We start from the raw sequence: 12,234 nt of genomic DNA, 5'->3' as shown, positions 1-12,234 counted from the left end.
ATATGTTTTTAAATATAAATATATAGCAAATGGCTTGTCTCTATCCTCTAGCTGACAGAAGTGTTTCTGGGAATTCAGAAACAAAGACCTTGGAAGGTTTGAGTAGATGACTTTATTTTGAAGAGGGAAGTAATAGGTTAGAGCTGTAGGATTAGTAGATATTTAACTGGTATACTATATATACCAGTATATACCAGTATAATGTAGAAATCTAGTAGCAATATTTGGAATGTGAAGTGTTCTACAGGACTAAATAGAAATATAAGCAACACAATATCTTGGGGACCACTGTTCAGGGCTGCAAGCTCCCTGCTCTGCTCCAGTCATACCCCATGACCTCAGGATCCAGCACCATGGTATCTGCTATGTAGGCAGCTAGGGGCCTTGAGTCCTGTTTTTCCCCTACCACCTCCTGCCTTACAGTCCAAGCAAGCTTGGCCTCCTATGGCCACAGAACACACTCTGGTCATGCCCCGTGACCTCAGGTTCCACTCAGCACTATTTCAAATTTGGGATGTCCCCAGTCACCCCCTTTCAGTGGCCTCCACCTCCCCAACAGTCACAACCCGGCTGTCTAGGGGAAAATGAAAATCACAAAATGCAAGCACCAATCCAGGTTCAAACAAATATCCTGCATGGGGTTCACCACACCCCTTGGTGGCAAGCTCCTAGTAGAAAAGAAGGCAAAACAGAAAGTGCCCAAAGGTACTTAGCTTGCTTGGGTCATCAGGCTCTGCCTGTGCCTGGACTGGTGCCATGTTCCTTCATGTTCCCCTGCCTGTGAGTTTGCTTCTAGGGTCAACATCGAGGCACAGGCAGAAGAAAACCCATATATGAAGTGAAAGGAAGTGGTAGGGGAAATCAAACCACATAACAAGGAAACTAGGGGAAGGTACCTCTACCAGGGAAAGGATGCACTGGCAAACACACAAAAGGTAAGGGAGACAAAGGTGTAGGGAGAAGGAAAAGGGCCTGGGGTATCTGGCCCCCTTCCCATTCTAGTAACAGGGTAGGGGCCAGTTACAACTATATATATAGTATATATTTACACACATTGCACTGGGTGTTATACAGATTCAAGAGAGGCAAGTCTTACTGTCCTAGGATTACAGTTTAAAGGCATTGTTAGTCCCATAGGAAGGGATGTAGCTATAGCCTATCCACAAATTAGCATGGTGTAGAATTGGCACAGCTTTGCTAGTTATATGTATTATAGGTTTTTTTCTTTTATTGTCCCAGTACACTGTTATGCAGCATGTTTGTGAGTAAACAGCAGTGGCCCTTTTCATCAACACAGCTGAGCATTTGATACACAACAAATTTTAGTTTTTGATGGGGAAAGTCATTTAGTTCAGTAAAAGAATTGTAATTATAGAATTCTCTTGATGTGGATACTGGACCATCTGTGCAGAAACCACTTGCTCTTAAGGACGGAAAAGAAGGGATGAATCTGCTCTTGTGAGGCCAGAACAATAGCCTATATGGCTCTCATGCACATCCACTATTCCAGTCTTCATGCACAAAAACCGAGGCTACCCTAACATCAGTGGTTGCTTTTCGCTACTTTTCACAATTACAGCCATAATAGCTTATCCAAGGGTGTGTTTGCCACACTGTTTTCCATATAAGTTGTTTGCTACACTGGTCTCTGTTCACATGGCTTGCTTTAAGCTGTATTAATATAGACCAGGAATGGTGCATATAGCTGTTCACTTCCAGGAGCTGCACAGGGAAACTGGTGTAAGTAACTTGGGGGGAGTGGAGGGGTTGGTATGATTAGGGAGAGTTGGTGGCTCCATGGGAGTGGGGGAGGAGGGGTGTTGCCTAGTCAGAAGGAAAGGGGAAAGGGGTGGTCAGGGGGGATAAAAATAGTCCAGTCAGGGTAGGGAGCGGGGTGAGTGGGAATAGCACAGCTCTAAGAATTGTGCGAGTGTCTGGGCTTTCCTAGCCCCAGGGTTGTGATTCAAATGCATACAAATGCTCAGGAGATTGGGTTAACTCCATCTCGAACTAAGGTATTGCACTTACTCAGGTGAACTTAGATCAGAAGCACCACTTTTGGTGGGTTTTAAGCCTTCTGTGCACCTGGACCACTGGGCATTTAGATCAACTGAACCCTGGTTAGATCCATCCTGTACATACTCCCAGACTGCAAGCATCAAGGCCAACCTGGGAATCCAAGCTTCCAGACTCCTATTCACAAAACTTTCTTGTTCATTCATTTCTATTTTCAACCTACTGCTAGGGAAGATTTTCTGCCTGATCTCCGGCTCTGCTGATCCCATCAGAGGGAGAGTAGTCTCTGGCAGTAATGGCAGAGGAGCAGCCCATTATGGGGGCATAAGGGCATATAGGAACTGCAAACAGAAAGTGCGGGTCAGACATATTGAGCTTTATTATATGTATGCTGTAACAGGACAGGCCCTGAAGGTGGCCACAATACCTCCTAGTGGCCACTCCAATTCTTTCTCCACACTCCAGGTTTTCAGTGTACTCCTCTACCAGTTCACCTGCCATACCTTGATGTATGTATTATACAGATTGGGAGGCTGCCGTAGAACTTTGGAGTGGTCCTATTGGTGCCTTACTCAGCCTCTCAGTCCTTATCATGTCCTAGGGCCTTCAGTCTGCTAGCAAAATTTCTTCAGTCCCCTGCTGGCCCTGCCTGTGTCCTGTAGGCACTGATAGTGGCTCTACTGCTCTAATCACATTGTAAAGGCTTTAATCATGGCCTTCAGTCACCACCATAGCCATGCTTGTGCCTCAAAGGTATTACCTGGCCACAATTTTGTGGGGCCCCTTAGCTCAACTTGTAAAAACTTAGCCCCTCGGGCCTCAAACCCTTGTTTGAGTATTAACCTTCCTGGCTTTGGCCCTTTTTCTCTGGCTGAGACCCTCAGCCCTGGCCCAGTGCCTTGGACCTCAACTCCTTGGTCTCAGCCTCTTGCACCCCTGGCCCATGCAAGTCCCAATACACAGAGCACCCATAGCACCCTGCTGCATGGACTCCAAACCTCCCCCTTGTAAAACACAACCTGGTTCTCCAGTTAGAACATAAGCTCCAAAGGAAAAAAACAACTACAACACAAAGCATAAACTCATTGGTTTCTAACAATCTCATACCCCACCTTGGGTTTCTGCACCTTATATACCCCTCTCTAGGTATCCAGTATCTCAGCAACCACTCCTATAGGCAGGAACTCTTCTCCTTTAGACGATCAGGGCCCAAATAACTGTGCTGGCTCAGGACTGAGCTTATTTCCCTGTAAGTCACACATTTCCAGTCACATGCCCCCCACTCCTTAGTTCTCTTACTGAGCTCAAGTGTCCCTCTTTTGCTCAATGAGCTGCCAGCTCCTCTCTGCTGCAGCTTGTACAGCTGAATTGTGACTTTAACATAGCTGGCCTAAACTCAACAATCTCCATTCCAACACAGCTCTAGTCTGCTGTTCTCCCTCTGAAGTAACAGACATTGGTATATGTATTGCTACTGGCAAGACATTCTTCATATTTCTTTTAACAAAGTATTGTCCTTTGATCAGGCTATAAGAAAATATTTTTGGCTGCTTGGACTGAGGATGAGCCAGTGCAATACTAAGGGGAGAGTGCTGTAAATTGAACTGTTCTCTAAAACACTTCCTAAAACCCTGAGTCATTAGAGGCTGAATCACATAATTCCTGACAATGGTCTCACTCTCTTCTATCATTTTTCTCTGTTTACTGTACATTACCTCATGGACTGCTTCCTGGTCAAACAGTGCAGATTTTACATAAACAAGATGAATCCTACTCATTAGGATGAGTGAGACATGATGCAGGCTTTACTTAGCTAGTTAGAAAACAACAATCCTATTTCAAGGATTCACTTAGGCCATCTGTGCACAGGAAAGGAGCTCCTAACAAGCAGGTTACACAAGAAGCCTTATTTGCTGTTTTTCACATTTCACTTATTTGCTGAAGCTCATGACCGTCTGTCACAAGGGCATTTCCAAATGTCAAAAGGTTACAGAAAAAAACATCACCCTTAAAAATTCATCATTTATCTGTCGAACAGTGACCTCCTGATGACTCTCTGCTCAGCTATAAAGCCATTGATTGCACATCCCTTCATTTTGCTTCTGTAAATCCTCTAAACCAGCCTCCTTAAATACTGGAAGTAGAATTAACATGCAACGGTTGTCACATAACATAATGCTCCATTATTAGATTAGATATATAAAAGTATTTAATCCCATATGTAGCTCATTTGACAATATTCCATTATATAAGATTAAGGGATAAATTATCAACACCAAAAAATTCTTGGATTACATTTGAAACAAATGAAAATCCACACGTATAATGCTTACAAACTGAATTTTTAAAAAATCACTGCACACCTCCTCAGCTGAGAGCACTTGCTTATTTTAAAGAGGTAATGATTTTATTTTTCATTTAGATACCTGTATTGAGTTGCAAGGGGTGATTTTTATTTTATTTTTGTAGGTTTTTGTTTTATTTTAAGTAAACAGAAGTTATTCCTGGAAATGTATGGGTTTAGCAAAACTGGAAGACGGAAATAAAAATGAAAAAGAAGAGTCTTTTTTTAAGCTAATTTGCTTCTTTAGCGATCAGGGACACAGCATTGTTTAATCGATAGATACAGATGTTTGAAGTGTCCCAAAGAACCAACTCTTTAAGGTGTAAAAGTTAAGAACAAACATTTTGGAGAATATAAAATGCTGCAGTGCCCTGCCAGGAAGGGGCTCGTGCTCCCCCATATTATGACAGGGGCTGCTGCGCCCAACAAGGGCCCCGCCCCCTCCTGCTGCAGCAGTGAGGAGGGGGCATGGCCAGGCAGGGCCCCCTGGGGGTGGGGGGGAGGCAGGGAACGTGGTGATTGGGGAAGGGAGATCCAGCTGCCAGTCAGGGTAGAGGAGAGAGTACCTTTCCTTTCTGCCTCCCTCTGCCTCAGAGCCCATGGTGCCCCAATCCTGCAGCAGCGAGCGGGGTGGCACCCGGCAGACCCTGCCAGCGGGATAGAAAGTGGGGAATTAAAGCTCTCCTTGGCCAGGCCCCTGCCCCTGCCTGTCCCTACTCTGGCTGACTGGGCTGGAGGATAGAACCCAGCCAAGAGAGCATGCCAGGATGCTGGGGGTCTCTGGTTTAACCTAAACCAGCAAGGGGTCTGGGACAGACATTGCATAAACTAGTTTTAGCCAAATAAGTTAAGTCTGATACTACATTCAACCAGGTTTGTCTCAAACTGGTTTCAGCCATTTTGAAACTGGTTTTTGTGCACTGAACATCTGTTCTGTTACAGGTTGCATCATCTTCAAGAACAAAGATGCTATAAGCTAAATTTTCCCAACTTAGAGGTGTAGCCTTATTATCATAATGCATACTTATTTTTATCTATGCAATCCTGTTATTTTAGGGGGATGATAACTTTATTTGGATAGGGATGATCTTGCCTTAGGTTGGAGGTTAGCCTAGAATACCTTTGGAGGTCCCATCCAGTCATGAACATCTTGTGCCTCCCAAGAGTGTGGGGGGGGGCACTATTTGTAGGCAGCAGTGAGCAGTGACTGCTCGCAGATGCTGGCAGCAGTGTTGGTGATGGGGGGTGGGTGGGTGGTGAGCGGCGAGTGAGGACTGCCTGCAGACGCCGGTGGCAGTGTCGGCAGCAGCAAGCAGTGAGTGGCGACCACCCGCAGATGAAAATGAGTGGAAAATGCAAATAAAGGGAAGTTTGGAAGACAACGGGTTAAAGATAGGAGGAGAGGGTGGGAAAGAGAGGGAAATGTGTGAAGGAATGCAAGTGGTCAGCTAGAGGCAGGTTAGCTGGGGTATCAGATGTCAGGCAGGTTATAATGTGTCATAAATCCAATGTCTATATTAAGTCCATGCTTTTTTGTGTCCAGTAGATTTACGAAGTGAAGTTCATGGGAATTTGCATTTTCACAGAACTGCTTGTTGTAAATTAGCTTCTTTTCTACCTTGGAGAACACACAACACCAGCAGAATCTCCGTATGCCTGATGAAGGGTATTTGCTCCCGAAAGCTTGCAAAATAATGTTTTTCCAACTATTTCGTTTGTCTAATAAAAGATATCCCTTCTACCCAAAGAACCTTGCCTGCCTATGTCCTTAGACTAACATGGCTACAACCAGCAACCCTGCACACTTTTCATAGAATCACTGAAACAAAGGCATGGATCTTCAACGAACCACTTTACTGTTCAGAATTCTGAAGAGAAGATTAACTAACAGCTTTCTTATGGGAATTGCACTTTTCATTGATCATATTTAAAGGGCACCTAAAGCCCAAAAAGTTAAGTCACAAAAGCAGTCCATCCTGAGATGGATACCTAGAGCATTTTTTACATACCTTTCAATGGGAATTGGATCAGCTACTCTGTACTTGATCAATTGCAAAGTATTATTTATTTATAGTATGTGCATGGGCAGTAGGCCCTCCTGGCATCTTATAGATACCATGGAGCTCAAAAGATTCGTTTGTGCAAATGGGAAAGTACTGAAAAATTATGTTTTTTCTAAAAGACCCTCCAACCAAGCTCTTCACACTTTACAAGACACTAAAACCAGAATTTTACCACAGGTTTCTTCAGATGCTGTCCTACTACATTCTCCATCTCACTTAGAAATGCACAAATCTAAAAATCTTGGTTCAGAGATGATACCTTTTATTAGACCAATTAAGAAATTGCAAAAAAACCCCAACTTTTTCTGCAATAATGTTTTTCAATTTCTTTAGTTGGTCTAATAAAAGGTATCATCTCTGAACCAAGACTTTTAGATTTGTGCATTTCTTTTTTGTTTCAGACCAACATGGCTAGCAAGTACATCCATCTCACTTATGCATTCATACCTATTTTTTTGAGATGACTACCAAGTCTTCTTTCTTGCTTTGTCACAACAGGACTCAGTAACTCATCCACTATGCAGTTTCATTCTGCTGCCACTTAAAACTTTCCCGATATTATGCCACAGACATTTTGGAAATTGTATCACTATAACTATTGCAAACTAGTTTTATGTCAGGAAAATAAGATGTCATAAAGCAGGTGTCTACTGTAAAATTTAAATTACCTCTTAAAGATCCTGAAAACACTTACCCACATAAATAGTTCTGAATATTTACAGGATTAGGGCATTTTTACATGAGCTCTGGGGGTGGGCAGGTGTTGCATTAAGTAGACTAGCTCTGAGAGCTGGTTTAATTAAAGTGCCAAAGAATCTCACGCATCGCATCTCAGCACTTCAAAAAACCACAGTCAATGAGCTTTAGTTCAAGCGCCACCACTGCCATTTTGAAATGCAGGGACACTGATACACGAGATGCAGAGGCTGGCTGGAGTGCAGTAACTACCACGCTCCAGCAGACTCAGTTGAGTCTGTTCTGACATGCTGTAATCACAGCACATCAGAGCAGCCTCTGCGCTCATGTATAGGCACCCTTAGGGCTTAGGTTTGCAGATGGCAGAGTTGTTGGTCTCACGAGATGTGTTATCAAATTTTATAAACTCTTAACTTTTTATATGTATACATTAACCTCCCACTTTTCAATGAAAATTCTACCACTCTTTCAATCCCAAAGAGTCCTGAGAGCTACATAGCAAACAGAAGCATGATATTATGTTTTAAATGACTGACGGTTTGCTATTTGAATTTTACACTACTTCTAATTTAACTGATAAATATCTCAAAGTAATACGTGACTTCTTGGCAAACTGGAGAACACATTATGGACCCAACCATAATGTGCCTTGCATCAGTACTGTGAGGTGGTATATATCCCTAATGTTTTATTAAACCCCTTTACAGATGCTATACTTTGTTTTTCATATGCAAGTAAATAGGTTTCCATCCTTAATTAGCACCTAGCTAATTGCTCAATATTAGTATGTATATATAAAAAAATCCTTCCTAGAAGGATCAGATGCCTCACTTCGTATTCTGAAGCAAAAAGAGCAAGTGATATTAGAAGAGAAAACCTCTTGGAGTGATTTGAAACAGATGACCTGGCTACCTAGGAAGAGTGGGTAGCCCATGGGATAAAAGAGATATCCAGACCAGTTCTCAGAAAGTCTCTTGGAGGCTCTGTTAATAAATAGAAACTAGAGGGTTTGTGAAAGAAATTATTAGTCAGAGGCTGACTTTTAGTATATTAATGAAATGTACACACTATTTATTGCATTTAAAAATAGGAACATTGAGGGCAACATACACCCTATTACTCATAAATAGGGTGCTATCAGAGATCATCTGTAGATCAAAACTTGAAAAATGCAAAATGTTCAGATTAGTATGCAAAATAAAACATCAATGCGAAGAGTGGATTTATATGATTATTTCATAAATAATTCATTAGCACAAGCAATACAATTAGCCCTTAAAAAGGATATAACTACTGCATTCATATACAGCAAGCCAAATGTGTAGTAACATTAGGAGGTAAAAATTCATAATGTGGAAGAAAGTAAAACAAATTCCTATCTAAGCACAACTTTCTTTGTTACTAATGGAAAAAGGCAATGGATCAGAAAGTCTAGACCATGCTCAAGAAGGTTAATGTGCCAGTGGTCGATACCCTTGTGTTTGCAGGTATGCCATCAATTGACCTCATTAATGTGTGGCAACTCCTGTCGGAAAAGTTATTTCAGGAATATTAAACTTTGGTTGTTTGAAGAGGTCCCAATTACAATAAAACATTTCATCAACATGTTGGGGCTTGGGGGGAATAGCAACATGGTAGCATGCAGCACTTCCAGTAGATAAAAAATGAGAGATTGGAAGCAGACAGAAGATAATCGATGCTGTTTCTGGCACAATGAATCAATACACTACTGGCAATTGTAGCTGTTCTTAACTGAACCTCTGTTTTCCAGAGCTGTAACTCCAAGTCCTGACTTCAGTCATTTTCATGACAAAATTGTATCAGACTCTTAGGTCTCTGTTTTACTAGTTTGAGGTTAGGCAGTCTATTGATACAAATAGTGATTTCTTCAGAGTAACTGCTGTACAGGCTGCTATTTATTCAGGCAGGTAGGGTCACATGGAGAAAAACTTGCTGTAACAAATCATTGCAGAAGTGATTCTACTGCTATTTTATATGAGAAAAAATAAATTATACTTGCCTACCTCATGAGTGTTAGAATTGGTTCATATTTGTAAGAGGCAAGGGTTTCTTAGGGTGATGTATTTTACTGGACCAACTCCATTATTTGGATGGAGTTAGACAAACTTTTGAATGCAAGACAGTCTCCCTCAGGTCTGAGTGGTAAATACCTAGCATAGTATAGCATAGTAAAAACAGCTGGAAGATGGGACAGAGAAATTCCCAGGGGTAACAGACATATTTGTACTGTACTTTCAAGACTAAAGATTACTGTTGTTAAATAACATAATGGAAAATGGAGCCAAAAGCCAAGAGAACAAATTTAAAAAAAAACAACATATGAATTACAACTCACCAGAAAAAAAAATCTTTAAAGAAAAATGTCATGATTTCAAAAAGGAAAAAAATCCCAAATTCCAAAGAATTTCTTTGAAATCATTTCTTTAAAAAAAGAAATTCTGGATAACAATTTTGGGTTATTTGAAAGATCAGATTAAATTTTGAAAGATTGTGTGTCAATTTTGACCATTTATTTTTCAAAGGTTTACTTATAAAATATTTTGAAAGGAAAGATTTGAAAAAAAATATTATTGCATAGGAAATAGGATGTTTCAAATAATATATTGAAAATCAAAACATTCTTTTACCCTGTGCTTTTAAATACAATTGCATTGAAACTGACAGAGGCAGTCTGGCTGGACTGCACTTCTCACCCACATGTGCAGCACTGGCTGGAGCCATGTGCCACTGGGCAGCAGCACTTGTACCAGGCACGAGTGGCTGCCACCTGCTGGTGGTCCTGCTGCCACTGAAAGGGGCTGTGTGCACCTTAAGGGGAGGGCATGAGGGGGCCTACACCCTGCCATGATCCCTCATACCCCACAAAAGCCACACACCCACACCCTGCCCCCACAACTCCCCACATATACACTCCCATCATACCCTATTGCCCTGCCACACACCCCACCATATACACATACCCCACCACACACACCATTCCCCACACACCCCACCATAAACACACCCCCAGATCCAACCACACTCCACACACAATAAGACTTAGACTTTATTTTTGAGTTACTATGAAATCATCTCTATATATACTACTTAAACACAAATCATGACAACAATATTTTTGTAAAAAAAATACAAATATGTTATAATAGGTGTTTGACTTTTACTGTATGATTTGGCTTTTTTTGGTTCCAAGATGGCAACCCTTCCCTTCCAAAGGGAGTACTTTGGGGGGAGGGGTAAGAGGAGGGACTTCTGGTGGCAAAAGTTAGGGGTTAGGGTCAGGACTTCCACTCCCAAGATGGTGACCAACAGTGAGGCAATGGTGAAGGGACAAGGATACCCATGTGGCCCTTGACAGCCCACCTAAACTCATTAAGAAGCCCTACAGCTGAAATAACTGCCTGCTCCTACTGTAGAAGTTATATCGGTATACATATATAAATATACATAAACTTTTACCTCTTCCATCCTAGAGAGTTTTACTGATAAAAAAAAGTCTGTTAATGTACTGTTACTGGCAGAATTAGCTTGGTAATGTGCATTCACATTCGCCTGCCTGTAATGATACATTTTGTCCCAGTATCATCTTACTCAATTACCAAAAGCTGGTTTGCAGTGTGGGAAGACATACCATTAGCTCTGGTGCCACCTTCTGGTGTGCTAGCAAGTTGGACATTTTTGTCCCATACTGGGGCAGTCTCATACTTGGTTCTTTGTAAGGAATTGTGGAAATATAGGGTGCCTGTAGACATGCCAGGTGGCTTCTCCAATGCATTGTAATTACAGTGCATTAGATCACACTCGATTAATTAGCATGCTCCAGCCAGCCTCCACATCTTGGGTTTCAGCATCTCCATGCTTCAAAATGGTGGTAGGGGTGCTTTAACTGAAGCTCGTTTGACAAGCTTTAATTAAAGTGCCCCCACTGCCATTTTGAAGCACAGGGACACTGATACATGAGATGCTCTAATTAAAAAACCTCCCCACTCCTGGAGTACGTGTCACAACATCCATAGTGTCATTTTGCACAACTTTCTGTGTTCCATCTTCATTTGTGATTCAAGTTGTTTACAAAAGGAAAAATTGTTCTTTTATTTTTCCATAGTCAAGAAGTTAGTGAAAGCCAATAGCTGGCATTTTCCAAAGTGTGCCTTGAATATACTGAGGGGTGCCTTGAGATTGAAAAAGTTGAGAACCACTGATCTAAGGATTTTTATAAAGACTATCTCATACAAAAGCAAGAACATGAAAAACTAGCTAACAACACATATCTTTACCTTTGCAACTATTTTGTTTTAGAAAAGACTATTTTTTTTCAAAACAAACACCAACATATTTGTCTCCATCACCTTTGTCATCTCCATGATGACATCTCACCTCCAAAATACATCTTAACCAAACTATCCATTTGGTTGTTTTGTACAGTTGCCATGTATGTGAGAGGGATTTTTTTAAAAAACAAGATGATGAAAGCAAAAAGCAGTTCACAGGTAAGGTCCTCTTTGTAATTAATGGTATACAACAGCTATGGTAATGGTAAATAGAAGCTATATCTTATTAGCTGGAATTAATTTTTATTTTTGTGAATAATATATCATGCATATAGAAACATCAAACTTTTGTGTACTATTAAATATTTCATTTAAATATTTAAATTGGGAGTGCAAGGGTGATTCTCAAAGCTGTGTCATAAAAATGCAGCTACCAACAGAGACTATTTCATCCTTGGACAGCTGCACTTTTCTGCAAAAAAATATTCTACAAACAGAGAAGTTTTTACGTATAGCTGCTGACAAAGAAGGTTTCAGCTGCTCAGGAAATGCTGCTGAAGAAAAACTAAGGTTAACCCATGCTAAAACACCTGCCAGTATCAGTAAGTCTGGAAGAAGGAAATTAAAAGAAAAGAACAGTTGCTCTTACATACAGATATTTAATTTAAGAAACAGAGGGCCTAGAGATATGGCTTGGTAGCTAGGAGTTGCCAGGAGTTTGCCCAAAAGAAGGTTAAGAAGTGATCTGATTACAACCCACAAGTATCTACAGAGGAAAAGAATTCTGGTACGAGAAGTCTCTGATCTAGCAAACCAACTGATGCTG

The sequence above is a fragment of the Alligator mississippiensis genome, chromosome 1 (genome assembly GCF_030867095.1).
Source record: "Alligator mississippiensis isolate rAllMis1 chromosome 1, rAllMis1, whole genome shotgun sequence".
NCBI classification, from domain to species: domain Eukaryota; kingdom Metazoa; phylum Chordata; order Crocodylia; family Alligatoridae; genus Alligator; species Alligator mississippiensis.
The sequence above is the reverse complement of the archived record's forward strand: the minus strand, read 5'-3'. Positions refer to the sequence as shown.